This window comes from Geotrypetes seraphini, chromosome 3 (assembly GCF_902459505.1).
Source record: "Geotrypetes seraphini chromosome 3, aGeoSer1.1, whole genome shotgun sequence".
Classification (NCBI taxonomy): Eukaryota; Metazoa; Chordata; class Amphibia; order Gymnophiona; family Dermophiidae; genus Geotrypetes; species Geotrypetes seraphini.
In genome coordinates, this window is record NC_047086.1 from 303,171,735 (window position 1) to 303,199,365 (window position 27,631).

At 40.1% G+C, this 27,631-nt stretch overlaps 1 long non-coding RNA gene across 4 annotated transcripts in view; it reads left to right on the top strand.

Moving 5' to 3' along the window:
* The first annotated feature begins 592 nt into the window (after positions 1–592).
* Positions 593–27,631, top strand: part of LOC117357617 — a 30,240-nt gene continuing 3,201 nt past the window's right edge. The window contains exons 1-5 of one of the 4 annotated variants that reach the window (XR_004538835.1): positions 594–792; positions 1,021–1,137; positions 2,594–2,758; positions 3,809–4,008; positions 5,896–6,422. This is a non-coding gene — a long non-coding RNA (uncharacterized LOC117357617). Of the gene's footprint in view, positions 793–1,020; positions 1,138–2,593; positions 2,759–3,808; positions 4,398–5,895; positions 6,423–27,631 lie in introns of those variants that run through there. The other 3 variants (XR_004538836.1, XR_004538833.1, XR_004538834.1) reach the window with 3 other exon arrangements.

Genomic DNA, 27,631 nt, shown 5'->3' on the forward strand with positions numbered 1-27,631 from the left:
CTGGCTGGGGCTATCCATATGCACAGTTTTCCCCTTGTAAAATACATTTAAAAATACACTGTGGCCCCTTGTAAAATAAATTTAAAAATGTATAAATAAAAATAAAGATAATACACATACCAAAAAGGAAAACCCTACATTTTACCACAGATATTGCCCATGTTTATGATCACAAAGATATTTTGTTTCAAACTTCAAATGAAATGAACATCTCACACTTTCAGATTTTTTTTTTTTTAAGGAAGGTGAATGTTTTCCCAAGATGATTTGCATCTGTAAAACTGAGACAACTGACCACATAAACTGCTCATCTCTCAATTTGGTCCATTTTAAAATGAGAAGGAGAGAAAGGAAAAGGAACTCGTCGTCCTGTAGTGTAGTGCATTTCCTTGTGAAGAAAATTCAGTCAGATCTCAATGACCTGAGCCAAAGCAACAAACAAACTGGTTTGATGCAAGAATCTTTAATTCTAATATCCATCAGTACCACAGACATTTCATATACAATTGTTTTATGTCATCCAGGGAGGAGGGGAACACTGCAAATAATTACTCTTTTTTTGGCATGTGTTTTTTTTTTTCCTGGTCTGTCAACTGATTGCAGATTTCACTTGAATTTCTACTGGAGCAGGGAAAAGCTCCTCAGCATAATGGGTTCTATCATTGTCACATCTGTACTATGTTACACCTCACCTGAACTAAAGTGAAAAAGGAAAGCTTTCTAACAGCAGGTTCCATTCACAGGAGATAAGAAGAAAGGAGGGAAGGCAGATGAATGATGAAAACAGAAAAGGTCAGTAACACAAACCTAAAGAAGATTCTTTTTTTCCCCCTGTAGTGCTTTGTACATTGGAGATATTTCTGTTCGACTAGCTTTGCTTAAATCCAGTCTGCCAGGTTCTATATGAGGGCATCAAGACACATCCCTGGTGATTCAGAAAATCTAATTCTAGCCTTGTTCTCTTTGCTTCCTTATTCAGTACAAGAATACCTATCTTGATCTCAACATTATATTACTTAGTATCTTCTAGGGAGAAGATCATATTGCCTAGAGGGTCTTCTTTTTTATTTTAACTAGAGGCCCCAAGAAAAAGATTTGGATGATCCTAGGATTACCCGAGGCAGTGAAGGCTGAAAGGTATGTAGTATTCCATATATCACTTGGCTAATATTAGCACTGTTCCCATTTAATACAGCAATATTTCTTCAAAATTGGTGATGTGAGTAATAATGTTATTTATTTTGAGGCCTTGGAACTGAAAAGTGACAAAAGTAAAAATTCATGTAAAAATTTGTGAAAAATGGTTTAAAAAAATTCACAAAAAAATATAATATGTTCATGATGTAAATGTATGCATTAACAATGGAATCATTTTTTCTTTCTAATTTGACCACTTATAGCTGATAAGAACAACATAAGGCAATTTCTACATAAGAATAAAACCAGCTTATTCCTAAATTGGGGATCATCTATGGGGATGTAAATATTAGGAGGTGATGAGAGAATTTCTTTCCCAAGGAGGTTGCTTAGAAGGTTTTTTGGCATTTCCAGTTTTGTTTCTAGGAAAGTGTCTGATGCATTACAGACCCTGTTTGTTCTCTCTCTTTTTTTTTTTTCCACATTGCTAATCTGAATATATACGCTTGCCCTTTGCTCAGATTTATGGGCTGGGGCAGTGCTGTGTGTATTTACAGTCTCGTGACCTGAAGACCTGGAGCAGAACAAGGGAAGGAGGAAACTAGGGCCCATTCCATAAACAGAGACAGATATGAGTGGGAGGCAGGGTGCATGGCTAGCAGTTAACATTTTTAACTATTCAACCACATAGACAAATTAACAATTATACTGGAACCAACATAAAAAGCAGAAAAACAGCAGAGGTACCCTCAATAAATTGTTTATATCTGCTATTTTTATATTTTTTAGGTTAAACAAGTAAAACTACAGAATATGTGCTCATTAAAAATGTGTTTTAGAGGGAGAGAAAAAGGATAATATGAGAATTTAAACTGAAGAAAAGTTTTTTAGTTCTGTCTTCATGGCAAAAGTAACAAATATTCTATAGAAAAAGCACATGGAAAAACAAGGTGTGCATTTTTGAACTAGCATTTTCAAGTTTCAAGTTTTATTTCAAATTGGATTGAACGCTTATTATAATTTCTAAGCGATGTACATCGTTTAAAATGGGGACACCAAATTTTAAAAAACCAAAAACGTACATCTGAACATTCACCAAAACTAGACTAACTAGAGACAAGTTGGAAAAGAGGGGGGGAACTACAATTTTAAAGTAAAGGAGACATTTAAGGGATGAACAAAAGGAGGGCTGAGGAAAAGAATTAGGGAGCCTTGATAGTTAGGCAAGTGAACTTAGTGGTACTAACACTCTAATCATAGTTTTCAAATGCACCCTTAAAAAGAAAACATTTGAGGCAGCCTTTAAATCTGTTTAGTGTGGTTTCCTCCCTGATGTAAATAGGCAGGAAGTTCCAGAGCTGGGGGGGGGGGGAGGAAGGGACTGTGATTGAGAAACTTGTGGATCAATGTTAAATAAAATATACAAAGTAAATATTTGTTTACACATGTCTTTTAGCTCAGTTATAGTCAGAGATTCAAATCACCTGAGGAACGAAGGTTGCATTCAGTAAATGCTGCTGCATGGTACATAAAGCCACAGTGCCAAACTGGCATGGTCTCTCCCTCCCCACAAGAAAAAAAGGAAAAGGTGGAGAAGTCACTGCACGGACCCATAAGCACAGTAAGTATAACTTGTAATTCTTCAGCATGCTTAAGAATTAAAGGGGCTATAGAAAAGAAGTGAACAGCAAGTGAAAATGCAATGTTTACGTGGAATGATATGCCTTTTTATTGCAAAATAGATGGTGCAGTCCACTAAGGAAATTTAGCTCTCCTTTGCAGAAATGAATACTGAGCACAGACAAATGACATCCACAGAGATGGGCAGAGAAACTACATATTCATTTCCCTGTGTGCAGGTCACTTGCTTTTATTTCTTATGAATGCGAGAACATCACTTTCTAGAAATAAGAAACTTTTTCTGGAAGGAGATATGCAGCCCTGAGAACTGTTTCGAGGCATGACAATGTGGCTGCTATGCTTTTCTTTATCATTTCTGCTGAGCTCTATTTGCCAATCAAAAATAATTTTCTGTTCGGACATGATACACTCCATAGCAACAGTAGGTTCCTTATGTAAGCCGATCCCAGCAGAGGCCTACATCGGTCTGTCAGGAAAAGTACCACATAGAACATTGAGATGGATGGTTCTATTTTATGAGCCATAAAAGTTTTATTCATCTTGTCACTAAAACAGGTTTAGGTAGTGAGCTGACACACCTTAAAGAAATAAGTAGAATTAATTCTTGAAACAATGAAAACAGGCTTACGGCACTGAGAGCAAACTCGTCTCCCCGTTATTTTTAGATATTCAAGTAGATAGGTGCTGTGTTATTTCTGTGTGCATGTGTGAATATGTGTGTGTGTGTGTGTCTTCACCTGCGGTCTAGCTGATCCCAGATTCATCCTCAGTTTATCTGAAGCTGGAAAAAAAAAAAGGTTCAAGACCTAGTTGTACCAGTTCTCCCACTGACAGCTAAGGAACCAGTTTGGCGTCTGGTTTGTCTGTTGTTTTACTGCTGACCTTCAGATCAACTTTAACCCCTGACCCTTGAAGGCATCTATCATGACAAGAGGCTGTTTAACACAAATGATGCCCATTTACAGGGAGAAGAGAGTCAGAAGATTTCCTTTTTATGAAGAATTTGTTTTTTTCACCCCTCTTTTCTCAGTCACCACAGGTGAAATCCCTCCTAGCAGCTGGCTTATGAAATAATGTAAGGGGAGGCCTTAATGAGCTGAAAGCACCCTCAGCTGGAGACAAATGTATGCAAATGAGATGCACAAACAAAGGAGCCTGGACAGAGAAATATCTGCAGCGCCACAGCAAAATGCTGCCTGCAGCTAGAAGATGAACAGCTTTGATAAAATGGTAACCAAAAAAGCACCTTTTTATCCTGGGGCTTGTTGCACATTGCAGTAGGCCATTGTCAGTGGGAGCGGTTTGAACATGGGGAGGTCACTTGCACTGTTTCAGAAACCTGTTACAACCTTTGTTTTAGGCCATTCATGAAATTTAATTAGTATGATTGGTTTTTTTTGTTATTTTTCTGTACTGTTCTAAGTTGGATTTTTATTATAATGATTACTATTACTTTGCTTCACTCTTTTGATAGGTTATCTGTTCTGTGCATGAAGTAAACGCATATAATGTTTCACTTTGGATGTTAACTTTCCAGCCATGTTAAAAAAAACAAAACATCTTTATACTGAAAATCCGTGCTGTAAAGTGTTTAAGGGAATAGGGGATTGAACACTTAAGGATCAAAACAGTTCATGTTTACAAGGAAAAACAAGTGACTAAATACTATTAATTCAGTCACAAAATAAAACATGTTCTTTTTTTCCTCCAAAACTGCTTTTTTTTTTTTTCACTTTTAATCACTCAATTGTTTTAGGTTCATCAATGGCCAGAGCCAGAAAAAAACGCTGTACAGAGAAGCAGCAACACTTGAACGTAATGTAAATTAGTTCAATATAAATAAAATATTGATAACTGGGATTTAAAACACAAAAAGAGAAGAAAACAATCTTAGTGTTAATGAGCCAAATCAGAATAACATCCTTGCCCTAAGAGGTATGAAACTTTTCCCAGAGACTACAGTTAAGCTGTATAACTTCAAACCCGAAAAGTAGTTCTGTGAAGAAACAAGTACCAAAAAAGCTCCTACCAGAGCATCGAAGAATATAAAACAAAGGAGAAGAAAATGAGAAAAATACTGTCTGTTTTTTTTTTATCTTACAAAATGGTTCTGTAAATATTTCAGGAACTCTATGCTACAGTCTTTTAGGGATACAAGTTATAAATATTTTAAAAATCAGACCTTTGAGTTTAGTGAGTCTCCAACAATTTGCTTTACTAAATTCAAGCATCTGCGTCGCTTTCGTAATATATTGCAACCCGAAGCAAGCATTATATCCTGCAAAGAGTTTAATCTTCCTAACCTAAAGCTGATTTGGGAATCTTTAGATGCACGTGGGAGTTAGGGCATAGTGTGCGGGGATACACTATACGCTGTCATTTCACCTTCTGTAAAATCTTGGGGTTGTCAGAATCAGATACCGTCACAGGCTGACGGGTCTGCTGAAACCCGGGGACAAAATGTGACAAGCAGGAATCAAAGAGTTAACTGCAACTTGCTATCATTTTCTGGATTTTCCTCTAGTCTGTATATGAAGCGGCATAATTAGGTTCAACTGCTGTTCTTTGAAAAAGGGCAAACAGTATCTTAGGCAGAGAATAACGAAATTGCAGCTGAGATATAGGCTAGCAAAAGCCATTCTCTCCAGCCTGTTATGATTCATTATTTCCCATTAAATACAGTATTAGAAATGTACACCAGATAGCTCATGGTTGCTGCGCTCAGAGCACATTATCTATATTACGCAGGTCTGGGGAGCAGAATTAGAGAACTTTGGGGGAATAAGCAATATGGGTTTGCTGATAGAAGTACCATATGGCTCATCTTTCTCAATAGCTTTCATTGCAACTCTGATGCTGGAGAAATTAAACTTTTATTTGATGTGGCACAGCTTAATGAACTGTCTTCTGTTAGGAAAATTGAATATGTTGCCTGTTATTCCAGCAGAGTCTTCCTGCTTTTGGCTGATGAGGGATGCATTATGTATTGTTTGTTTAGCATTTCAAAAAACACCAGCAACCTACTGAAGGTAAAATGGATTAAATGGTGAATTTGATTGCATGATAAGGCTTCTTTCCTTTTTTTTTTTCTCTCTCTCTCTCTCTCTCTCTTTCCAGAAATGTCATTTGGCCATTTTGTTAGACTTGCTAAGCTTCAACAGGACATGTATTACGATCCTGGATATGCTGTCCTCTCAGACTCCAGTCGCTCTGGTGGAACATGTTTCCGGCAAATGCTTCATGGAAGTATGAAGCTGTTTTGCTACTTTCTCTCTCTCTCTTTTTTTTTTCTTTGAGCAATGTATTCATTTTTTTAAAAGCAGCCAAGGACTTTGGAGGACCAGTTTAATGAAAGAAACCAGGCCCTTCTAATTGGATTAGCCAAATTGCTTAAGAGCAGACTTGCCTATATCTGCGAGGAAAGGACAACTGGGCTTAAGAAAGAGAAACCTAAATATTTTCCTTACAAATGTTGTTTGAAGTGGGACATTGGCTTCATTATGTAAACCACGGTAGAAGAGAGGGAGAGAAAACAAGATGAATAATGAGTGTTGCTAAAAGGAAAAAAAAAAATGAATAAGCAAATTATATGAGATAAAAGAATTTACTGAGAGTTTAAATAAATACTGTACCATGAACAGTCAACATGAGGAGTGACTCTGATGGAACATTTCATGTCACCTTTTAACACAGAGGCTGAAGCAGATGTAACAGAGTTCACCATCACTAGTTCCAGAGACTGTAGAGATACAATCTCAAAACCTTTAACTTAATTTCAGATTTTCAGAGCCCTGGATAGCACCAATTTAGCCACAGGCATAAAAAAACAGTACTCTGCCCTGTTTTTCAGTATGCTGTGAGTGTATAAAATACGAAGATTTATACCTATAGATACACACACATACACGAAATGGGTGCTGAAAAGTTCTCAACCCAACCAGCTTTCTAAATTCTGAGCGTCATTTTGTCACTATAGCTGAAAAGAGTGTTATCTTATTTTATTAAGTATCAATGTGCAGAAACAAAATTCTATGTTTTGACATTGTTTCAGATCATTGATTGAACCATATCCACGCCATTCTCTTCTTGATTGGGCTGAGAACTTTTCAGCACCCCCTCATATGTGCTGGATTTGAAATTTGATTTTAAAACTCAGTTGCCATTAAAAAAAAAAAAAATTTGTGTGAGATTCAGGGGCTTTTACTGGATCAGACTTTGCGAGCGCCAAGCATGAAAGGCACAGTTAAATGTGCGCACTGTGTATTTTCCAAAACATGCGTCGCTCAAACAGAATTACTATTATATCTGATGTGGACATGATATTTAGAGGATTTAAGAAGCTCTTGCTTCTGAAATCAAATTGGATTAGCACTGTTTCTTATTGCTACTTAAAAAAAAAAACAAGACCTTTAACATTTTTGAATTCACTCTCTGTATCTCTCACTAACCCCCCTCCCCCCCCCTGATTTTACAAAGCCGTGCTAGTAGCTGACGTGTGGCAACGGCCCTGAAGCCCTCTAAATCCCAATGGGCTTTGGGGCAGTTACTGCAGTGGCCCATGCTAAATGCTTTTGCTAAAGAGGCCCTATATGAATTTAAATATATATAGATATGTATACATAGAGCGGCATAGTTATCAATGCAAGCTAATGTTTATATATGTTATTTTATCACTTACTCATGTGGTTTTAGCACAGGGTCTATTTTATGCAATAAGTCCTAGTTACTAAAAATTAGGGTTAACAGTAAAAAAGCATGAGTTAATGGTAGCCCACATACGATAACTTCATTCTCTCTCTCTCGATATCTATCTATTTATCTATATCTATATATATTGAAAGCATCTTTGTGCTGTAAAGGCTGACAAATTGCAGGCTGGAAATATTTTCCTACCCAGGGTTGTTATTAGCCTGCAACATTGTTATAACTAAAAGTCAAGCATGCAACTTACATTTCCAATCAAGGAGTCCTCCAAGCTTCCTTTTGTTTTGTTTTTGTTTTTCTTTGCTTTGTTTTAGTCGGTTGTCTCCTGTCTCTCGGAGGAGCTGTGCATTTATTTTTTCTGAAGCCCTGTACCATGACAAGGGGGGCCTTCTCCAAGGAGCACCATTACGCATTGTTATCAGCATGGTGTAATTTGACTGTTGACAAAGTATCTATGGCAGTGAGAATGAAAGCAGTTAGAAGTGTGGCGGGTTGTAATCAAGAAGTTGCTTAGCTGTGCAACGCTGCATCTTGAGCAGATTTGAATCAACATTGCCTTGAGGGGACACACACATACAAAAAAAAAAAAGTCCATTAATTTTTAGTGGGAAAATTAGACTGGCACTTGATGAAGTGAAATTTGACATGTGTTAATTGCTCTGCAGCTCTCCTAATTAGAGATTTTCAAATTCTTTTACTGCTGTCAGGCTGATGGCACATTGTCTTACTGGACAAATACTCAGATCGCAAATAGGGTTTTATTAAGAAGTTCTTTGCCTGATCCTTCAAGCTACCGAGTTCAAGGCAGGCAATAATACTCTTCCCTTTTTTGCAACTTTAAAAATTATTATTTCAATTAAATAGCATCACTTTTGATCCCGGACATAAATAGGCTAAAGTATTGATTTTGATTTGTGGAAAGAGAAAGGAGGAAATCTATTTTTAATACCATCTATTGGGGTGAAAATTAGAGATTGGCACGGGGACAAATTTGCCCCCGTCTCCGCGGGATCTCAATATCCCTGTCCCATTCCCGCAAGTGCTGTCCTTGTCGCTGACCCATTCCTGCAAGCTCTGCCTTAACCGCACAAGCCTCAAACACTTATGCTTTCAAAGTGTTTGAGGCTTGTGTAGATGAGGGCAGAGCTTGCAGGAATGGGGCAGGACTTGTGGGCACAGGATGGGTTTAGAGAGATCCTGCAGGGACAGGGAATATTTGTCCCCATGTCATTTTCTAGTGCAAATATAATAGTGGCCAACACAAAAAGGAAATTAGGTGTGCATAGAAGTTATTATTAATGGTCTATAATTCATATATAGTAAACAGAACATAAAAAGCCAATACTGTATCCAGGTGTAACATATCAAATGTAGCAGATATGCATGCCCTCATGTCGAAAAGTCATTGTAATTCAGTCCAAACACAAATATTTTTCTGAATCTGGAGCAGCAGTAATTGTCCCTTCCTTCCACTTGTCTAGCTTTTGAACCCATATTAATTCATTAACATATTGAATTTTTTTTTTTTTTTCAATTTTCTTTTTCTTACCATAACAATATTAATGGTAGGGCCAAGGCTTGATTGGAGCTAAATTACTTGTTACCTGCTGGCATTTATTTATATGGCATTGAATTATAAAGCTTTGCTATTGTCAAGCCTTGGGTGAATTGTTTATGACACCAGTAATAGGAGTAATTGTTATTGTTGAAATTACCTGTCAGCTACCCATAGCAGTGGCCCTTGTCCCACTGACAAATAGTGACAGGGGAGAGGGATCCTCCACGCGTCCCCGTGATGACTTCTCCTCTGATAATAAGGAGTGCAGGGCCTCTGATAATTTGCCTGTCACTGCTGAGTGTGGCTTGGAGAGAGTTGGGCCAAATTGTTGTCATTCACTTTGACAAAGACAGCGGCAATGCTCAGTGTAGGAAGAGGATTATTAAAATTAAAAGAAATCACTTATACGGCCGTGGTTTGTTTGCATCCCCTAAAATCCATGGTTTAATATGAGTGTTGTAATGCTGGAATACTTTGATTATCAATGTTGTTCTCCACAGGGTCTTTATTGGGGGGGAGGGGATCACCTATAAAATATATTCTGCTTATTTTTTGTTTGTATGCTGGAAAGTTGATGAGTTGGTTGACCTCTGCAAGAGCAGAAAGAGTGGGGGAAAAAAAGAACTTAAAAATACTCTTTAATAAATTCACTTGCCAAAAACACCTGATTCTCAAATGAATCTGCTTTGCATACTGTAATTTAGCATAAACACTAGAGGGCAAATAGAGGGAAACAGTGTAATACCTGACAATATTAAATTAACCAGAGCTACAACCTGCACATCCTTACCTCCTTCAAATAAATGCATTTTGCTGAAGACCTGCATACCTTTAAGGGTTTTGTTAACTGGTATCCCAGTTCCTTCCTTTAAATTCATATAAAATTAAAATGTCACCCTTTCCCAAGCACTGATAGCTCTTTAATGCGATGTAGGATTCAAAAGACTGACTTTTGTCTTTAAAACCAGCTACCTGTCTTTATATTTACATCTGATGCACAGCTCTGCAGACAAGGATATAAATATATCTTTTTATTCTGTTCATCCTTTGGCTTTAAGAAATGAATGAGTAAAAAAAAAATTCCAAACTTAACTCCTAAGTTGAAATACAGACTGTAGAATAACTTAGGATTCTTCATTGGTTTGATGCATAAAATATTTCCCTCAACTTGAAAAGGGTTTTAAATGCTATCACATTTGTACAACTTTAACTATAAATGATAATATGAAAACCAATGAATTGAAATTCATTCTGAGGAAAAGATAATACAGGTAACCAGTTCATTTGTGGTTCCAGATGCACACTGGAAAGTGTGGGTGTTGAAAAAGGCAAATAAAACCTAAATAGAAAAAGATTTTAATTTCTGATCTGAGGAAGAAGGGGGTTACCTTCGAAAGCTAATCATAAACTACATTAAGAGCTCCTTTTACGAAGCCGCGTTAGGCTTTTTTTTTTATTGCTGGCCACGGCGCTATTAGCTCCAATACTCCTAGAATTCCTATGAGCGTCATAGCGAATACTGCCGCGGCCAGCGATAAAAAAGCCTGATGTGGCTTCATAAAAGGGGGTAAATTAACCCCCCCCCAAAAAAAAAAAGTATTATTTTTTTTCCTTTATGTTTATGTTTTATTTCTACATATTACCTTTAAGCTTAAAAAAGTCACAAATCTGCCTAGAAATGGAGTCTCTCTCAACGTATTATTTTGCGTGCCCAGCTTTGTCTCTGGATAGACACATTAGCGATCCCAAGAGAGAAAATAAACACACATCGTTCAATTTATTTGGATTTAGCTAGCATATTTCAGTGCATTCCTGTACCTTGATTTTTCTGCTCCCATCCCTAAAGCCTGAATTAATCTTCACAGGATGGCTGTGTCTCGTACTCCTCTTTTCATCTGAAATCAAAATACCTTTTAAACAGATTGTTATCCTCTAGAACAAGAGCGCACTAGAACATGTAATTATAAACGTGCTTTCCGCCTTATCTCCCCATAGTTCTGATTCCAGTCGTAGCAGAAGGATAATGCATCTTTAAATTCTGGCTTCATTTCACATGTAAACTTTTAACAAACAGTAATTGCTTGCATAGCTGAATTGCTAAGGTGACTGACAGCAAACCTTTTTTTCTCATGTAACATTTTGAAAATACCCATCAGTGTCAAGCACAACTGCACAAATCTCAGTTACTACTCCAAATAAGGCTGGGCAATGTTAAGAAGAATGTCAGAAAACAAACCTCGGTGGATTCGAGCAACATTTCTGGCTGGTATCAGCATGGATGACAAGACTTCATATTCTGCATAAAGGAATTAAGGAACTGGGGGGAAGGAAAAATATTAAGAACATAGCTATACTGGGTCAGACCAGTGGTCCATCTAGCCCAGTATCATGTTTATTGTTCACAAATTGTGGTTGTGTTTGTTTTTTATTCAGATAAATATGAATAATTAAAATATTATTCAACTGAATATGAATAACGGGCGTTGAGCTTTAACATAACAAATAATAAAAGAAACAAGGTAAAATCAGAGATCCAGTGTTTATTTTCAGGATTTAGCACAGTAAAACCTTGGATTATTCGATTCGAATTTAAATCACTATTAAGCCAAATATGAATAATGTATTCGGTCCACTCTTCGGGGCTGAAATGAATTGAGCATGAATATTCGGTAGTTTGTATATACCTGTACATGGAGTTTGGAAAAAAACAGTCCCCTCCAACATTTTTCCCCAAATAACCCCCCCCAAATGTACTATTTGAGCCCCTCTTTCAAAATGTTGTCATTTAGGAAATGGCCATTAATATCTGTTTTAGCAAAATGGTGTTTAGTGAAGATGGAGAAGTTGCGATTAAACTTTTGCGACTAAATAAGGCATAGGACACAAAAGTGTTTGTTAACAAAGGTTGGGCCGATTTTTTTTTCTTTTCAAAAGTTATACTAAGGCTCTCTTTTACAAAGGCGCACTAAGCGTTTTAGCGTGGATTTAGCATACGCTAAATCAACGTGTGCGCTAACCACTAATGCATCCATAGGATAGCATGCACGTGTTAGCGTTTAGCATGTGTTTAGTGCATTCTAAAAAGCTTAGCGCACCTTTGTAGAAGAGGGCGTGGATCTCAAAGTCCCTCCTTGAGGGCCGCAATCCAGTTGGGTTTTCAGGATTTCCCCAATGAATATGCATTGAAAGCAGTGCATGCACATAGATCTCATTGGGAAAATCCTGAAAATCCAAATGGATTGCGGCCCTCAAGGAGGGACTTTGAGATCCCTGATATAGATGGATTGGATAACTTCTTACATAACATAATATAAAAAACTTCTATGCTGCAGTACCGTTACATTTTATGCAGTTTACAAAAGTAAAATGAATTACAATTAGATGAAATACTTCAGTTGTCTAAAAATCTAGTTAACAGATATGTTTTTAAATCTCGCCTAAATTGTTAATAAGAACTGGAAGTCGCAACTAAACAATTCAAATCCTTATCCCAAGTTGCTGCTCGATAAAACAAGAGAGGTTGATGATATCTTTTACGGCAAATTTATACCCTTTAAGTGATGGAAAAGCAAATAGAGCATGTGAACGTCTAGAGCATTTTGAATTAACAAATATAAACAAATCCACATGATAATTGGGTATAAGGTCAGATGAAAGTCTATAGTCTGTTATTGAGAAAGACATGGGGGAATCCACTGCTTGCCCTGGATCGGTAGCATGGAATGTTGCTACTCCTTGGGTTTTGGCCAGGTACTAGTGACCTGGATTGGCCACCTTGAGAATGGGCTACTGGGCTTGATGGACCATTGGTTTGGCCCAGTAAGGCTATTCTTATACTTTGAAGCAAAATCAACCAAGCTTAAACTTCACACAGGCCTCAACTGGCAGCCAATGCTGTTCGCAGAGAAAAGGCATAATATGATCAAACTTTTACCGATTGAAAATCAATCAAATTACTGCATTCTGAATAATGCGCAATCTGTTAAGATTTTTTTTTGAGCACCAGCAAAGTATACAATGTTACAGTAATCGAGCTGGCTCAAAATAGTAGATAAGTTATGATTTGGAGGAATGTACATCATAAAATATATACAGCAGCTTCAGTGATAGTCTATGAGGATGATGCGTTTTGTACTTAATATATTGATTTTAAGCAAATATAACTGGTCTCCTACTTTAGCAAAAAAGAAAACAATTGTCAGTTTCATTTAGCAGTGTGAACTGGAACTTGCTATGAAGCCATCCACACTTGCTATGTTCCTGAACCTTTTTATGTATATTCTTTCTTCGAGTTTTCCAAAGGTACAAAGAGGTGTTTAAGACTAAAGCACAAGGATCTACAAAAAGAAAAGAATAGATTAGGCACGTTCCTATCTATATAGAAATCTCTATCTACGAGGGGGCCACTGAAAAGTTCTCAGCCCAACCAAGAAGAGAATGATGTGGAGCCATGAAACTTATGAGTTATTATGCACGTTTCTCGACACTTTTCGTTTCAATGATGTGAGACGGAACAAAACGTGTCAAGGAAAGTGTGGCACAGTGGTTAGAGCAACAGCCTTGGCACCCAGAGGTTGTGGGATCAAACCCCACAGTACTCCCTATGACCCTGGGCAAGTCACCTAGGCCCAAATTCTGTAACCAGCGCCTAAAGTTATGCACCTATTTTGGAAGCGCCCAACTAGATAGAGGCGCCTATCTAAATTGAATAACAAGCTCAATTAAGCTAGAAACATAGGCGCCAATCAAGAAAGTGCGATTCTGTAACAAGGCGCCTCTAAAAATTTAGGCGGCCTTCATAAAAATAGACGCTATGCACGTTAGGTGTGGGCGTGGCTATATATTAGGCGCCTTCTTGCAGAATCGCTGCTCTTAAGCGTGCTTAAGCGCTCAACTAGGCGCCTAACTTATAATTGACCCTAGAGCTGGCCTATTTCTTGGGCGTCTCCAAAATAGATTCTACTCAGTGTGATTCATTAAATAGCACCCAATTTTACTTGAATCGCGCTGAACAGTGTCTAATTAGGTGCCTAACTTTTGGGCGGTTCTTATAGAATTTGCCCTTTAATCCTCCACTGCCCCAGGTACGTTAAATCGATTGTGAGCCCTCCAAAGCAGATGGGGAAATTGCTTGAGTACCTGAACGTAAGCCACCTTGAATATGGTTATAAAACTACAAAAAGGCAGTATACAAGTCCCAATCCCTTTATATAAATATCTACTATAATTGTATGTGTGTGAGAGAGATTTGGATATATATTTATGAACATACATGAGTGAAATGTACACACTGAGAGAGAGACATTTTTATAAGTATTTGTAAACATATACATTATACAGCATAATGAAATATGGTTATACATTCATATACTGTAGATAGATAAAATAGATTTACTCATTCTCTCTTTCTCAAACATGCATACATATATAGATCAGGTGTACTGTATAGTGTACATTGCAACATTTTCCTTTTTTTAAACACAGAGTAGTATTAATATGGATGTCATTTGCATTTGTTAACAAGAAGGGAATAATTATTGTGATTTGTTTTAGTTTTATTACTCTGTTATAAGTATACTGTGGGACTAATCATTTCATTTTGAAATCTTTCAGACATCTGGTTGAAATATTATCATTAGCACACTCGGGCCAGATTTACTAAGCTTTTATTCCCACAGACACAGAAGGAGGGGGAAAAAACAGTTGGTAAATCCCCAAACTTATTGCACAATACCAAAAAAAAAAAAAAAGGTTACATCTATTGTAAAAGATATTTCTTTCATAAACGATGAAATTTAGACAAATTTGCCCTTTAACCTTTAAAGATTTGACAATTTTGGACTATCCTTGATTGCATTCATTTGCTATGTAAATTATATCATTAGCTGAATATGAATTTACCAAAAATTCAGATATTGATTTGTAAAACAGTACCATTAATTATTATAATAGCTACGAGCAATTGATATTACAGTCATTTAAAGGTTTTTAATATAGCATGGGGCATACGTAGATAAATAGACATTATGGACCAAACTACAATTTAGCTATCAGCAGTTAATGAAATCCTTGATGTATATTCAGTGTAGAGATTGATTATATTGTTGCTTTGTAGAACAATATATATTATGCCATTTGTCAAAGTATATTGCAATGCAGCAGTCAAATAAAAACAAATTCTGTCAATCTCGGAGTTGTTTTTTTTCCAATATATTAAATGCTGGTAAATATAATTAATTATATATGCTCCGGTGACTTGCCATTCATCTTGACGGGCAGCTTCTTGTACATTGGTTTAATCTGTATGTGAACCATTTTACAGACTAAGTGGGTGAGGTGTATTTTATTAAATAAAGACCTTTTTTTTTTTTTACCAAGACCCCCATGTCCAAAGTAGAAAACATGAGCAGGGAAAATGACAAAAAACCTCTCCCACAATTGTTTATCAACCATATAGCTTTACTTTTTTAAGGAAGATTGCGGACTAAGGGACTTACAGTACTTTAAAGCATCAAATAAGACAGCCTCTAAATATAAGCTTCAAAAAGACAAAATATAAAAAGAAAACCAGAAACAACATGAGCAAGGGCCAGCAATACAGTTCAATGACGTTTAAAATATTAATCAGTTAACCTAATCCATCTTGAGTTAAGTTTACTGCTTTCCACATCACAGATTAATAGTGAGGTCTCGGTGACTTTTTATTCACATCACTTATCCCCTCTTGGCGATATATGTTACTGATTTATTATACTGTTTTTGCTTTTGGCCACGCAAGACTAAAGCAAAGCAGCCTAGTTTTCTCTGAGCAGCAGGGTATCCTTTATGAGAAACCAGAAGGATTTTTTTTTTTTTTTAAGTACAGCATTTGCCATTAACTGTTTGGATGCTGAAGTATTCTTTCTACTAACTTGTGGTCAGGTCTGGTCTAAAGCAGTCGCGTACTTAGCATATGTGACACCCGGGGCCCATCATTTTTTGACACCCCTCCATCTATAGGAAAAATATGATTTTTAGTAACAATCCACATATCGCACAAGAGTGTACCTAGGAAAAGGCAGCATCTTAAACAGTGCAGTGAACACTAGAACACCAACACATACATTGTGAAACTAAACAAGCCAGATCCCGCAGAATTGATCCTGCAGTCAATGCCAACTGAAAACTATGTTCTTTTCATACACACAGAACAGAGATACACCCTCACCCAATATGGAATAATCACAAACTAAAAATAGAAATATGTAGACAAAAGTTAAACTGAACCGCCAAGAAACCAGACTCTGCATACAATGCAACACCACAACACCACAAAAACAGTAACACATGTCCTCTAATACAGTGGTTCCCAACCCTGTCCTGGAGGACCACCAGGCCAATCGGGTTTTCAGGCTAGCCCTAATGAATATGCATGAGAGAAATGTGCATATAATGGAAGTGAGAGGCATGCAAATCTGCTCCATGCATATTCATTAGGGCTATCCTGAAAACCCGATTGGCCTGGTGGTCCTCCAAAACACGGTTGGGAACCACTGCTCTAATACTGTGCAAAATATAAAGACAGTAGATGTAAATTTGAAAAAACTGATACATAACAATCACCACTTTACAAATTAACAAATAAAAATAAAACAAATAATGAGAAATAAGAAAATACCATTTTATTGGACTAATCCATTTTTCAATTAGCTTTCAGAGGCCAAATCTTTCTTCAGAACAGTACTGTTATGGTATCCTGTCCTGACCTGAGGAAAAGGGTTTAGTCCAAAAAATTGCCTTATTTCCATTTCCTATTTATAAAATTTTATCAATACAGTTACAATACTACTTGATTCTAAGTAAAGCAACAAAAAAATCTTTCTACCTTTTGTCGTTTCTGTTTTAATCATCTTCTCTTTGCTCTCTTCTTTCTATACAGCGTTTATCCTCTCTCCCTTCCATCAACATCTGCCCTCTCTTTGCCCCTTCCACCCAGCTTGTGCCCTCTCTCTCTACCCCTTCCATCTACTGTCTACCCTCTCTCTGCTCCTTGCATCCACTGTTCACCCTCTCTCTGCCCCTTGCATCCACTGTCCACCCTCTCTCTGTTCCATATGGCATCTTCCCTCTTTCTATGTCCCTTCAATAAACTGTATATCCTGTGCCCTTTCTCTCCTTTGTACATGATTCATTTTGGCTTCACCCCCTCCTCTATGCTCTGGCATCTCTCTCTTCTCCTTTCCTTCTCTCCCCCCATGCCCTGGCATCTCCCTCCTATCTCTTGCTCTGACACCTCCTCTCCTTTCTTTCCCTCTGGTCTGGCATTTTGTCTCCTTTAGTTTCCCTTCCTTCCTCCATGCCCTGGCATCTCTCTCCTCTCTTTTCATCTCCCTCTTCCACTCCATTATCTAGCATCTCTTTCCTTCCTTTCTTTTCTTATTTCCACCTGGTCTGGCATCTGCCTCCTCCCCCTCCCCCATGATATCTCTCCCCCCCCCCTTCCATGGTCTGGTAGCTCCTTTCCTTTCCTCCCATGGTCTTGGCATCTCTTTCCTCTCCCTTCCCTGGTGTTCCTTATCCTCTCTCTCTCCCCAATTGGGTGCAGCAGCATTTCACTTCCCCCTCCCCCAAAAAAATTGGGTGCAGCAGCAGAACATTTCTCTTCCCCCTCCCCTCCCCCATTAGGAGCAGCAGCATATCTCTTCCCCCTCCCCCTTTGGGTGCAGCAGCAGCACTGCTCTTCCCCCTTCCCCTCCCCAATTGGATGCAGCAGCAGCACTTCTCTCTTGCCCCCTCACCAATTGGGTACAGCAGCAGCATCTCTCTTCCCCCTCCCCCCTTGGGTGCAGCAACAGCATCTCTCTTCCCCCCTCCCCGGGTGTAGCAGCAGCAGCATTTCTCTTCCCATCTCTCCCATCGACGGAGTCGCAAGCTTCCCTCCATCGCTGACCTCTTGCTGCTCTTCCTTGCTTCGGGCCTTCCTCGTTTCCAGGTCCTGCCTTCGCAGAAACAGAAAGTAGGCAGGACCTGGCAGCAAGGAAGAGCAGCAAGACAAGTTTTAACTTCCCTCTGTCGCTGACCTGTCTCCCTTAGCTTCCCTCCGTCGCTGACCTTAGCCTTAGCGAACTCATGCTCCGGGGCTTGAACGTGTGCGTGCCTTCTCTTCTCCTCCCCCACCACCGGAACGTAACTTCCAGTTTCTGAGGGAAGAAAAGGGAAGCTGGCATGAACACTTTAAAACCCCGAAGCATGAGTTCGCTATGTGCTAAGGTGGGAAATCGCCAAGCCGGTGAGAGGTGGGGGTTGTTTTTTTTTTTTTTAATGTTGAGCAGCGGCAGGATTCATAATAGATGGCAGCTGGGTGGTCATCTAAATTAGCCGGGCTCAGCGCCCAGCTAAAAGGCCCTAGGGCAGTGGTAGGCAAACTCATTAGTCAAAAGAGCCAAAATCAGCAATACGATTAAGATTTTTTTTGAGAGCCATGCCCGTGCCCGCTTGCGCTATGATGGCTACATCAACCCGACTGACACCCCGCTCGTCTGCATGTAGTCGAAATCGATTCATGGCAGAGCCTAGAGAATGACAGGGGAAAAAAATTTGTCTCCGTCCCCTCCCCGTCCCCGTAAGCTTGGTCCCCATCCCCGCAAACCACCTGATTCCATCCACACAAGCCTTGAATTGTTTTATATTGAACTTATTATATTAAAGTATAAAAAGAAACAATATTCTGTACAATAGCCAATTTATAAATCAGCGTCTTCTCCCCACTCTCTCTTCCCCATTTCCCTTCAGCGTCCTCAGCCCACTCTCTCTCCACTTTCCTTCAGCGCACGCACATAAAAACAAGCAAGTAATTTTATATCATTTTCATTCTATTCATTCATAGAAATTAAAGTCTAAATAATGCCAGTCACATAACAAAACATGATTTTACAAAAATAATTCCCTGCACAGTCAAGCCTGCAAGGATTACTAGATGTCTTTCAGCAGCTCACCTCCCTCCCCCTTACCTTTGTGGCCAAGTCAAAATGATCTACCAATATTAAAATTTTAAAACACAAAGCACACTGTACGCAGAGAAAATGTTAATTATCATTTATATTCCACGGGTTTTCAAAGAGGTCAAGGCAGATGACTTTATGCAATGTCACCTAAAAAATAGACAAATATATCCCCTCCCTTTTTACTAAACCGCGATAGCGTTTTTTAGCACAGAGAACTGAGCTGAATGCTCCACGCTGCTCTCGACGCTCATAGGTTCCCTGCGCTATAACCACTATTGAGGTTTACTAAAAGGGGGCCATAGTGCAAAATATAGACAGCATATATAAATTCTCAAAATGGACACATTTTGATCACTAAATTGAAAATAAAATCATTTTTCCTATCTTTGTTTGGTAATTTCATCAGTCTCTGGTTGCACTTTATTCTTCTGATTGTGCATCCAATATTTTTTCCCTTCTTTCAGCCTCCTGTATGCTTCCTCTCCTCCAGACCTCATTCCCTCCCCCAATTTTTTCTTTGTTTCACCCTGCCCCCTTCTTTCTTTCTCTCTCCATGCCCCCTTTCTTTCTCTTTGTCTGTCTTTCTCTCTCTCCATGCCCCATTTTTTTCTTTCTTTCTTTGTTTCACCCTGCCCCCTTTCTTTCTTTCTGGCTCCATGTCCCCCCCCCCTTTCTTTCTTTCTGGCTCCATGTCACCCCCTTTCCTTCCTTCTGGATCCCTGTCCTCCCCCATGCCACCGCCATTGGGAAACATGCTGCCACTGCCGCCATCAGGAACAGGCCGGCACTGAGTTCTCCCTACTTTTCTTCCCCGCGGCGCCGACCAACTCTTGCCACCCGATGTCAACTCTAACGTCAGAGAGGACGTTCCGGGCCAGTCAGGCAGCGATTGGCTGGCCCAGAACGTCCTCTCCGATGTCAGAATTGATGTCGGGTGGCGAAAGTTGGTCGGCCCCACGATGAAGAGAAGCAGGACAATCTTGGAACACGGCGCCGGCCTGTTCCCCAATGGCAGCGGTGGCTTGGGGGAGGGCAGTGAGAAAGGAAGGGAAGCAGGTTGGACACCCCTGCTTTTGACGAGCCGCGAGCTGCAGTTTGCCGACCATTGCCCTAGGGAGAACACTGGAGGGTGGCCAGCTGTGCATCCCCTTGGGGCATCCACCCGGAGCAGACCGCCTCTCCCCCTTCCCCCCCTTGGTACGCCACTGGTCTAAAGTCTTCATTGCAAATCACTCATTTTTTTAAAATATATTTGTAACTCTTCTGTGTTAGCATCAGGTGCATGACTCGCTCTCAGTAAAAAAACTCTCAGGCCTTTAAGGTACTTTTACTAAGGTGTGCTAATAGATTTAGCACATGCTAATAGTTAGCACATGCAGTCCATGGGATGCCTAAATGCCATGGAGTCCATAGGATATATTGGGCTGTGTGGAATATAGGCTATATTCTATAGTGTCCTAATTGCAGCTGCCTAGTGATAACTAAGATTTGGATCTGCATGTAACTTTTTTTTTTCATTGGCATAATCAGCGTGGTAATTGACCGTGCCGATTTTCAGCCAATCAAAAAAATAACATTAAACAATTTAACAGTTTGGCACCAAACTCTTAGAAAGCCTAGTGTCACCTAAGTGGAAGCGCCTTCCCATGCCTAATGACTCCTAATGACCCCTATCTGAAACAGTAGGCTTGGTTATAGGTGGAAAATAGGCATGGTCAACTTAGGCGTTGCTAAGTGCCTGACATAGGTGCCGTCAAATTAGGTGAGTGAAAAGCTGGCCTAACGGAGTGGCACCAATATCTAGGATGCCTAGCGATGTCTAAGTTTTCTTAGGCACTGCTAGGCGTGATTCTATAAACGGTGCCTAGCGGTTAATTGGCAACTGTGCCGAGTGGCACGTACAATGTAAGCACCATTAGGCGCCATTTATAGAATCCAGGCTCTAGCTCCTGGGTGCCATTGAGCACAGTCAATCAACCACTAGACACCATTTATAGAATCATGCCTAGTAGTGCCTAAGCATTCTTAGGTGCCGGTAGGCATTAACAACTTAGGTGTACCACCATTTAGGCCAGGGTTTTCTTGACCTAAATGAGTACGCCTAAGGTAGGTGCCTACCAGCACCTAAGTGAAACCATGCCCAAAATTCAGCTCAAACTATATCTACTTGTCAATAGGTGCCTTGGTATAGATGTCTACTTGGAAGTGGTAGGCTCCTACTGAATTAGGCTCCTACTGGCTAATTAACACACACACCCCTTTTAGGAAGCCATGTTAGATTTTTTTTTTATCACCGGCCATAGTGATATTAGCTCTGATGGTCATAGAATTCCTATGAACGTTGGAGCTGATACATCTGCCGCCGGTGATTTAAAAAAAGCCTAACACGGCTTTGTAAAGGGTGGTAAATATTTTTACTGTTTATTAATGGCACTTTCATTTATCAATGCTGATTAAGCCAATTAAAAAAATTAAGTTAGGTACCTAGATTGGCTAGGCATGCTAGTATAGGCGCCTAATTTCTGGCGCCATTTATAGAATCTGGGCCTTAGCGCACACTAATCATTAGCATGTACTTAAATCGGTGTCTCTGAAACTTTTTTTTAGCTCCAGCACACTAAATAGAGCAAATGTTTTTCGCAGCACATTATGATTGAAATTATAAAACTGCAAAACCAACAAAAAATAAAATTTGAGAGTTATTTATTTAAAGTTCTTTAAGCTACGGGCTCCTTTTATCAAGCCACGCTAGCGGGGTTAACACACGTGACTTTTCATCATGCGTTAACCCCTGCACTGGCCAAAAACTACTGCCTTCTCAAGAGGAGGCGGTAGCGGATAGCGCAGCCGGCGGTTTCGCGTACCCTATTACACGCGTTAAACCGCTAGGGCGGCTTGATAAAAGGAGCCCTATGTACGGGTAATTGTAACAATGGTGAAACAAATAGGTCAAATAGAATCGCTAATCAATGCGATGAATGTGCTTGTTTTTGAGTGCAAACTAACTCAAAACATGGCTCGATAGTCGACAAGCATCCACCATCTGGAGTTCTCTCTCTCTTTTTTTTTTTTTTCAATTTAACTTATGTCAGAGCTGAAAATCCAAGTTCGCAAAAATAAGAAGATACAAATGGTAACAAAGCCTTGACTGCTTTGCAGCTCAATTAGGATAACTACTGCATAAAAAATAAAAATAAAATTACTTGCCATTAGTTTCTAAGGACCAATCACGTCAAAGGCCTTTGACAAGGTACCCCATGAGCGGCTACTTAGGAAGCTGTGGAACCACGGGGTGGAAGGGGACGTACACAGATGGATCAAACACTGGTTGGCAGGCAGGAGACAGAGGGTTGGAGTGAAGGGTCACTACTCGGGCTGGAGGAAAGTCACGAGCGGAGTTCCGCAGGGGTCTGTACTTGGACCGCTGCTGTTCAATATATTTATAAATGACCTGGAAACGGGGACGAATTGTGAAGTTATAAAATTTGCGGACGACACTAAACTCTGTAGAAGGGTTAGAACTACGGAAGAGTGTGAGGACCTACAAAGGGACCTAAACAAACTGGAGGAGTGGGCGAATAAATGGCAGATGAAATTCAATGTAGGGAAATGCAAAGTCATGCATATAGGGAGAAAAAACCCGATGTTCAGCTACCAAATGGGGGGATTAGTATTAGAGGAAAGTAACCTTGAAAGAGATTTGGGTGTACTGGTAGATACAACAATGAAGTCAACGGCGCAATGCGCAGCAGCCGCGAAGAAGGCAAACAGAATGTTGGGTATTATTAAAAATGGTATTACGACCAGAACAAAAGAAGTCATCCTGCCGTTGTATCGGGCAATGGTGCGCCCGCACCATTACGGTGTTCAGTATTGGTCACCGTACCTTAAGAAGGATATGGCAATACTTGAGAGGGTCCAGAGGAGAGAGACACGAATGATTAAGGGCATGGAAAACCTTTCATACACTGAAAGATTGGAGAGGCTGGAGCTCTTCTCCCTGGAAAAGCGGAGACTCAGAGGAGACATGATAGAAACCTACAAGATCATGAAGGGCATAGAGAAAGTAGAGAGAGATAGATTCTTCAAATTTTCAAAACATAAAAGAACAAGAGGGCATTCGGAAAAATTGGAAGGGGATAGATTCAAAACAAATGCTAGGAAGTTTTTCTTTACTCAGCGGGTGGTGGATACCTGGAATGCGCTTCCAGAGGACGTAATAGGGCAGAGTACGGTACTGGGGTTTAAGAGAGGATTGGACAATTTCCTGTTAGAAAAGGGGATAGAGGGGTATAGATAGAGGATTACTGCACAGGTCCTGGACCTGTTGGGCCGCCGCGTGAGCGGACTGCTGGGCGCGATGGACCTCGGGTCTGACCCGGCAGAGGCATTGCTTATGTTCTTATGTTCTTATGTTGTCTGGGCGGTTGTATTCTTATTCACACAGACGCTCATAACATTGACAGACTCATGCGTTTGTGACGTGCATGTCATCTATTCTAGAGTATACTTATGAAGGGAATTTTTAAACATAAAGTAAAATTCTGGAATCTCTTGTGGCACACCTGGAATTTCATCATGGCACACCACTGTGCCTTGGCACACAGTTTGAGTGACACTGTATTAAATTCATTAGTGCACCAATACATAATAAAGCAATACCAACATTGTTTTTGTCAAATTCAAAGGTATGGTAAAAATTCTCCTCCGACAGTTGTTGAATCCCTGTGGGAAAGAACCCAATATCTCTCAAGCATGCCCAAAAATACGAGGCTGAACAATGGGCAAATATCTCCATTTATTTGGCACAGAGATGTCGTAGAAATGAGACCGCTGTGTGTTCGATAAAGCTTGCCAAATTAGCTAATTCCTATAGTGCAAAAACAGACATCCATCACCAGGGGTAGGCATTCAAGTTACCCTGATTTTTTGTGTGTATAATGAAGCCCAGAGCTTACTGACCATTAAAAAAATGTATCATCTAGCACTTAGGAGTGACAGTTTACTTCGCCACAAAGGACAGTCATGCCAGCAATTAAGAAATCTTGCTTGAATTAATATCCTGCTTTTTTATTCTGCAAGCAAAAGGGTATTGCTGTCATTGTGTCCTGGTTGTTTATGAGCTCCAGCACAAACCTTCCCAGCTTTGTGTAGTACATTTCTAAAGCCCAGACGGGAACAATGCTATTAGTCCTTATTTCCAAAGCAGCTTGCTGTTATGGTTTGGATATTCAAAGGACATCAATGTATACATTTTTGTAACTAAACATGGTTCTCATTTCTTTTTCTATTGCACCACTGTAAGCTCATATTTTAATTTTGACTGTAGATTATCCTAGAAAAACTCTTCTTGTCTTAAAAATAAATTCATCTATAACTTCTTTGATGTATAATGTAGAAATAAAACAAAAACAAGAAGGGGGGGAAAAAAAAAACACCTTTTATACCTAGCCGCGTTAGGCTTTTTTTCTCACCAGCCGTAGTGATATTATCTCTGATGCTCATAGAATACGCAGCTTCTTAATGGTGGTGGTGGTGGTGGGGGGGGGGGGGTTAAATGTAATTTATGTTTAGGTTATGAAGATAACCCCTTCTTCATCAGATCCAAAAGAAGGGGTTACCTTTAAATGCTAAATCATAAACTAGCCCCCTCTTCCACTAAGCCGCACTAGCGGTTTTAGCGCAGGGAGTCGCGCTGAAAGGCCCGTGCTGCTCCTGATGCTCATTGAGTTCTTATGAGCATTGGGAGCAGTGCGGGCCATTCAGCGTGGCTCTCCGCACTAAAACCGCTCACGTGGTTTAGTAGAAGAGGGAGTAAATTAAACCCCCCTTATACAAAGCCACACTAGCGGCTGCCACATGGCAAAAGCCCCTAAGCCCTTTCATTCTCTATGGGCTTTGGGGCAGTTACCACAGCGGTAGCCGCTAGCACAGCTTTGTAAAAGGGGGGGAGGGGTAAGTTAGTCCAATAAAAAAGTATTATTTTTTTTTCCTTTATGTTTTTATTTCTACATATTACCTTGAAGAGTGGAGTAACATGGCCACTGTACCATTTCACTTGATCTATCATAAAAACTGCAAATTAAAAATTAAATACATGCATAACTAAATATATCAACAAATCAATCAATCAATATATCAACAAATCAATCAATCAAAAGCAACAAACATAAAGGTCTTTATTCAGTAAAATGCCTAAGGGGACCTTTTACTAAGCTGCAGTAAAAAGCGGCCTGAGCACATGCTTATTTATGTGTGTCATTCCTGTGCGCTAAGGCCATTTTTACAGAGTGGGTGAACGGGCCAATTTTTCTCTTTCCAGTATTAATAGCCACACCCTAAATTTTCCCTTTAGCGTGTGGCCATTATCGCATGAGCACTCATTAGCACCTACGAGTTTTGCAGGCAGTGAGGGCTCAGGTACTAACTATGTGCTAATCAGTTAGGGCCAGATTCTATACACAGTGTGTCAATCATGCTTAAGCACCATTTGCAGAACTGCACCTTACAGCACCCATCACAAAGCTTAAGGGCCAATAATGTAGGTCAGGGTTTGACTGGCCTACATTGCAGGTGCTTAAGTTCCTTTCAGAAACACACCTAATAGCACCTATCACTGTTTCTACCACCAAACATGCCCATTTAGGTGTCAGACACTGCTAGACCCTATGTGATAGGTGCCAACCATTTATAGAATTAGCTAGGTGCCTATCAGCCAATTTAATTTATTTTTCCAATTATGAGCTTGTTAAAGCTCATTTACCCCCTTGTTGCAAAACCATAGTGTGTTTTTTAGTGTCGCCGCAGCGGTAACAGCTCCAACGCTCATAGAATTCCTATGAGCATTGGAGCTGTTACTACCACGGCCAAGGTTAAAAATCATGCTACGGTTTTGTAAAAGAGGGGTTAGATACCAATTTATGTAGGCACCTAAAAAAGGTGTCCTCTACAGAATTTAAACCTTATCCCCTATTTTACAAAGGTGCGCATGGCTTTTTAGCTCACGCTAAATATTAGCACGCGCTAAAGATGCGCTAAACGCTAATGCATGCATGTTATCCTATGGACATGTTAGCAGTTAGCGCGCGCGTTGATTTGTAAAAGGGCCTTAGTGTGTGGTGATGTACCTCCTCTAAACAATTTTTTTTTTTATTCCTCCAATAAGATTTTATTGAAAATATTTGAAGAAAACAACACAAACAAACAATATAATACAGTGGTACCTTGGTTTACAAGCATAATTCGTTCCAGAAGCATGCTCGTAAACCAAAATACTCGTATATCAAAGCGAGCTTCCCCATAGGAACTAAGGGAAACTCGCTTGATACGTTCCCACCCAACCCCACTCCCCGAGGCCAGCGGCACTGCTCTACCTCCCCCCCCCCCGAGAACCGGCATTGCTCCTCCCGAAGCCCCCACCCCACCCCACCCCCGCGTGATCTGGCACCCTCCCCCCCCCCCGTGATCCGACACCCTCCCCCCCACGATCTGGCACCCGCCGCTGTGATCCGGCACCCCCCGCCATGATCTGAAATCCCCCAGACCCACCCGAACACGCTTCTTATTTCCATCTGGCCACCGGCACCGGCATGTCCTGTGCGTTGGTGCCGGTGCCCGAATATCTGCCTCCTCTTCTTTGCTGGGCCTTGAGCATCTGCGCATGCTCAAGGCCTGCGACTTCACGCTCTTTCCGAGAGCCCAGCAAAGAAGAGGAGGCAGATCTTCGGGCACCAACGCACAGGACATGCCGATGCCGGTGGCCAGATGGAAGTAAGAAGCGTGTTTGGGTGGGTCTGGGGGATTTCAGATCGCAGTTGGGGGGGGTGCCGGATCGCGAGGGGGGAGGGTGCCGGATCGCAGAGGGCGCCGCTCACAAATCGAGGCAAGCTCGGTTTCCGAGGCGCCGATTTTGCGAATGTTTTGCTTGTCTTGTAAAACACTCGCAAACCGGTGCACTCGTAAACCAAGGCAAGCTCAGTTTCCGAGGCACCAATTTTGCGAATGTTTTGCTTGTCTTGTAAAACACTCGCAAACCGGTGCACTCGTAAACCAAGGCAAGCTCGGTTTCCGAGGCGCCGATTTTGCGAATGTTTTGCTTGTCTTGTAAAACACTCGCAAACCGGTGCACTCGTAAACCAAGGCAAGCTCGGTTTCCGAGGCGCCGATTTTGCGAATGTTTTGCTCGTCTTGTAAAACACTCGCAAACCGGTGCACTCGTAAACCGAGGTACCACTGTATAATATAATACATAAAGTCAAAGGGTGTCATAGCATATGATACAAATTAAATACAATAACATTCAATCTGTGAATTTAAGTAAACAATTCTATATCTTATTAAACTGTCTCAAACTACCTTGCTTAATCACATACATTTTTTTATATTTGCTATATAAACATAAAGTATTCCACCATGTATTATATTCCAATTTAGAAAGATCCTTCCAATTAATTAAAATTTATTTAAGTTATTTATATACCGCCTATCAATGGAGGTTGTCTAAGCAGTTTATATTCAGGTCCTCAAACATTTTTCCCTATCTGTCCTGCTGGGCTACTCTCTGCTCTGACCTGCCCGAGCACTAAAGGAGAAATATATTTGTCACTAC